This window comes from Spermophilus citellus (genome assembly GCF_964194105.1).
Source record: "Spermophilus citellus genome assembly, chromosome: 12".
NCBI lineage: Eukaryota > Metazoa > Chordata > Mammalia > Rodentia > Sciuridae > Spermophilus > Spermophilus citellus.
The window spans coordinates 72,177,949-72,183,947 of NC_138198.1; positions in this window are offsets into that span (position 1 = coordinate 72,177,949).

Consider the following 5,999-nt stretch of genomic DNA (forward strand, 5'->3'; position numbering starts at 1 on the left):
AAGACCCCGGGCACCGTGTTGCTGCTTGGTCTTTTCGTGTCTCGTGTGTATTGCACTTTCCACGGAAACACAGGAAATGAGTTATCTTAACTCCATTGCTGCCTCTCAAAGCTCAGAAATTTTTATTCCGTTTACTTTTTAGATTTTAAGTAATAAATGGCATGCGCCTTTGAGGAAGCAAGTGAGTCAACAAACTGATTAGGAGACTGAAATTCTGAAAGTTTAGGAATTAAGGACTCGGTGTTATGTTTTGCCTTTTGTATTTGAAAGGATTCATGCCTACAAATCACTGGGTTCATGCCTTGCCAGGGATTTGTTTAGCAAATTCCTCAGCGTGAACTTGAGCACTTCGGAACACAGGGTTCTAAATATGATAGGAGCTGGCACACTTGCACAGAATGATCACGTTGCCCACCAAATTTCAGCTGTATTTAGAACTAGGTTTGGTAATGCATAGTGCGTGTCTGTTTCACTACAATCTAATCTGTAAAAGTCTGTCATTGCTCCCAAGGTGAGTTCGAAGAAGTTTACATTTATGAGGGAAATATTTGCTTTGCAAAAGCAAGCATGATATCACAAATTGAAAATGTTTTAACAGTTTTTTCCCCCTGTGGTGGTGGTGGTGGTGGTGCTGGGGATGGAACCCCAAATGTACTGCCACTCCCAGTACCACAGGACAAGGAACTGAGTTTCTTTTGTATTCTATAGGAATGACACTGATAACCTGTTCTTCATCTAGTTGTCAGGCAAAACCAACCTGTAACCCTTGTAGTCTGTTATAAATCCTAATTCACGAAATAAAAATAAAGTATTAAATTGATATATGACCCCCAATAACCAGACTCCCTTCCACAAGGCCCAACTCTTAAAGGTTCCACCACCTTCCAATAATGTCATTGGCTGGTAACCAAATCTCTAACACATGGGCCTTTGAGGGACAATTCTAAACCATAACAAGTCCTGAGCACTAAATAGTATGTTCTTCACTACCACCTCCCCTGCCATGTGTAATTCAAAAGAAAAAGCAGATGAAATTCAACAAAAATTTACAAAGTTGAATTTCCGTAACCCAGAAAGATATATTGAAGTCCTAACCAGAGTACTTCCAAATGTGGCCTCATTTGAAAGTAGGATCATTGAGATATGATTACATTAAGATGAGGTCATACTGGAGAAAGGTGGACCCTCAATGCCATATCACTAGTGACCCTATAAGAAGAAGAGAAGGGACACAGATATACAAAAGGAGAGAGCGCCACGTGACAACAGAGGCAGAGACTGAAGTGCTGTGGCTAGAAGCCAAGGAACACCAGGGACTGTCAGCAAAACATCAGGGTCTTGAAGAAACAAGGAAAGATACCCCCTACAGCTTTCACAGCAAGCATTGTCCAGCTGACACTTGAATTTGAGACTTCTGGCTTCCAGACCTGAGAGAATAAATTTTGATTGTTCTTAACTAACCAGTCTGGTCCTTTGCTACAGCAGCCCTAGGAAACTCACCTAAAGGGCAGAGGAGTTCTAATTGTTGTCATGATGGGTAGGGATGATCATCTCATGCCTTTTTTGTTTGTTTGTTTCATTTGGGAAATGAAAAATTCATTTTTAAAATTCTTCCCCTGTCCCTCTTTTCTGGTGCCTCTGGTCTTCTGGTGCTCAGGGTGCAGTCTTGGTCAGCTCATTGTATATCTGTAATGCCAGATTCCTGGGACCCCAATAGACCTCCAGGAGCCGAATCTGATGCAATCACACAAGAGTCTTTATTGTAAGCTCGAGCCTGGACTCACAACTGTTCCCGATGCAGCAGTCCCAGGGAGTGAGTCCTGGTCCTTTGTTCAGTGAGATTTTATAGGTTTTTGGGGGATACTCTATGCGTCACAACATCACACAGCAAATCATTCCATACCACAGGAAAGTCAAACAACAACTCTTAACATTGATTAGCACATTCACTGGCGGGAACAAGTTGGGTAGGGGTGATTGGTTAATACAAGAGGGGGATTCCTTTGAACTGATTGGTTTAGGCCATGAGGGGTGTACGTGCTAAACTACATGGTTTCCTAACATGTTACCATAAACTACTTGGGGGGTCATCCGGCATTCCAGGTATTTTTCCTGTCTCATGCTGATTGGTGGTTGCTAGGGGGGTTACTATGGGTCCTCACTTAGCCTAACTGAGTCAGGGACACCTGGTGCTGCAGATCTCTCCTGTTATTTGTAGACAAACAACTCAGCAGGGTGGGTATGTGCTTAGGAGTGCTCTGTGGGTTTTTCCCAGGTCAAGGGTCACGCCCCCTTCCTTAGGACAGGCCTTGAGGTAGCAGCTGGTTTCTCAAAAATGGAGTCACATCAGTTTCTCATATCTACCCCTATAGTTTTCAGTGAGGGGTTATCATTACAAAGCCCCCATACAATATTCTACTTGGTTATTGGGGTCATATATCAATTTAATACTTTATTTTTATTTCATGAATTAGGATTTATAACAGACTACAAGGGTTACAGGTTGGTTTTGCCTGACAACTAGATGAAGAGCAGGTTATCCGTGTCATTCCTATAGAACACAAAAGAAACTCAGTTCCTTGTCCTGTGGTACTGGGAGTGGCAGTGCATTTGGGGTTCCATCCCCAGCATTTAGTATCACTTAGAGTAATTTCACTGCCCTAAATATCCTTGCTCATACACATTGTAAAACAAGTTAAAACGACCCAGATAAAGCCAGACAGTTACCATCTTGAATCCCAGGAACCAATCTGGCTAAACCTCCCCCTGCTCCTAATTATTAGCACTGCCCTCAAAAACAGGAAGCTTCTGTTGACAGACACTGTCTGTCCAGGGAAGGGTGCCCCACAGTGACACAGAAGAGCTATAGGAGCAGCCAAAGGTGACTCTGAGGGTCAACATGTTGGGTCCACTCCTCCTGCCCTAATAATCTCCATCAATAAATCATGATCTGCATGCAATTTTTTAGAAAATAGTTTGTTTTTTGGTTTTGTTTGCTCGTTTGTTTTGCCCAGAGCAGTTTTAGGTTCACTGTAAAACTGAGCAGAAGGCCCAGAGAACGCCTAATGCACTCTGCACAGCCTCCCTCATTATCAGTGTCATGTATCTGTGTGTTAAGTCTGTTAACAGTGACATAACATTACCACATTAGGACTCACCCTTGGTGTTGTGCCTTCTATGGATACAAATGTATAAAAACACGAATCCTCCATTTAGTATCATTTAGAGTAATTTCACTGCCCTAAATATCCTTGCTCATTCACATTGTAAAACAAGTTAAAAGCTACCTAACCGTGAATCCATTCATTTTCTCTTTTCATTATGTGTATGACAGTTTCTTTGCACCTGAAATCTTATAACACTAAAAGTTATTTTAAAAAATCTTTGCTGATTTGGTAGCTGGAGGGTAATATCTTATTTTTTATTTTATAGTGAGTTTTTATGGTTATTCACTAATATATGTAGTTGTTGGTTATTTGAATTCTATAAGATGCCACAGAACATAAAACCTTAATGAAGTCCAGCTTATCAATTATTTCTTTCATGAACCATATATCTGATGTTGTAGCTAAAAAACCAAACCCAAGTTCATTTAGATTTTTCTTCTATGTTTTGTTCTAGGAGTTTCATAGTTTTGCATTTTACATTTAGGTCTGTGATCCATTTTGTGTTAATTTTCTTTTCTGGTACTGGGAATTGAAACCAGGGTGCTTTACCAATATCCCTAAACCTTTTTATTTTAATTTTGAGACAGGGTCTTGCTAAGTTGCCAGGCTGGTCTAGAACTTGTGATCCTCCTGTTTCCACCCCACCAAGTCACTCAGATTACAAGCATGCACCACCGCGCCAGCTTTGTGTTTGTGTTCATTTTTGTCAAGGATGTGAAATCTGTGTCTATATTCATTTTTTTTTTTTTTTGCATGTAGTCTTGTTCTAGGGGCATGAAGTCTAGTCGTTCCAATACCGCTTGTTTAAAAGAACATATTTTACTATTGTGTTGATGTTGTTCCTTTGTCAAAGATCACCTATTATATTTATGTGGGCCTATTTTTTTAAAATCTATTTGTCAGTTCTTTTGTTAATAGGATATGTTTTGATCAATGTTGCTTTACAGTAAGTCTTGAAGTCAGGTAGAGTCAGTTCTCCAACTTTGTTCTTCTCCTTTAACAATTGTGTTGGCTATTCTGGGTCTTTTACCTCTCCATGTATATTTTGGAATCCATTTTGTCAATATCCACAAAATGACTTGTTGGAATTTTGATTAAGATTTCATTGACTCTACAGAAGAAATTAGGAAGAACCAACATCCTGACAATATTGAGTTTTCTTATGTTAGTCCAGTTTCCATTACCATATTGAAATACCTGAGGTTGGGTAAGTTATAAAGAGAAGAAGTTTATTTAGCTCATGGTTTAGGACATTCCAGGGCATGGCACTGGCCAAAGCTCACCGTTGATGTTCACCCTATGTTAGAGAGCATCACAATCACAGGAGTCTGTGCAAGAGGAAGAGATCACATGACAGGAAAACAGAGCATAAGGAAGAGCTAGTAACAACTTCCCGCTAGGCCTCACCCCTTAAAGGTCCCAGCACCTCTTAACTTCTCCACTCTGGGGACCAACACACAAACCCTTGGAGGATAAGGCACATCTAAACCACGGCACTTTGTATCCATGAACATGAAATATCTCTTTGTCTATTTAGTACTTTGATTTCTTGCATCCCTTTAGTAGTTTCCTCATATAGATCTTGTTCATATTTTGTTAGATTTTCAGTTTTGGAGGGGAAAGTGTGCTAATATAAAATGGCGCTGTTTTAAATTTCAATTCTACTTGTTCATTGCTGGTATATAGGAAGGTGACCCAGTTTTGTATATTAACCTCATATCCTGCACAATCTTGCTCTCATTACTTATTAGTTTTGAGATTGTGCGTGTGTGTTCTTTCAGATATTGCACATAGATGATCACACATAAATTTTGAACAGTTTTTATTTCTTCTTTCCCGATCAGTATACCTTTTATTTACTTTCTTCCCCCAAATAGGACTTCCAGCACAATGTTGAAAGGCAGTGATGACATACAAGATCCTTACCCTTTTTCTGATCTTGATGGGAACACTTTGAGCTTCTCATCACCATTGAATATAATGTTAGCTATAGGGTTATTTTTGCAAACATTCTTTATCAAGTGGGGGAAAGTTCTATTCCTAGTTTACTGGGAATTGTTTACTTATTTAGTTAAATTGGTAAAAATTATATGTATTTATGGTGTACCACATGTTTTGAAATATGTATACATGTGTAATGGTTAAACGAAGATAATGAAGACATGCATCAATTCTTACTTGGGACCTCAGTTTGGCACCTGATATTTCTCATCTTAGGATCTCAGCCCATACTTCCACTTCCTTATACAATAGATAATGCCCTATTTTTGTTTTATTTATTTATTTAGAAAAAACACTATTGCTTCACCCTTGAGAGCTATGTTTTGTTCAAAAATCTTAAAAAATGTAACCATACTTTGTTCTTGGTCCATCTATTTTTTAAAAAAATAGACGTGGGACAGGTTGCAATCCTCTGCTTTAGAGTTAAAAATGAAAGCAATAATACCTTTCACTTATATAGCACTTTAGAATTTAAAAAGGAGTGCTTTCAAATTGCTTCTTTCTATACTCAATTTTTTCAAAATAAGGGGACATAAAAGAAAAATGTTAGAAAAATAATGAACCTATGAATAAGGTATCTCTTTTTGTCTATCTCAAGTACCTAAGCAAGTGGGAAAGTACATGAAGGATTTTAAAACTTTGGAAGAAGCTTTTAACCTCCATCCCAAAATTATAATTTTATTATTTATTTCAAATATTCTTCTGTATTTCCTCAGTGATGGTCATGCTGTTAAAAAAAAAATTAAAGATTTTTCTTGTCTTATCCTGAAAGGAGTTATTCAAGGTGGATGATTAAACCTAACAAAGCTGCATTTTCATGCTTCACATGTT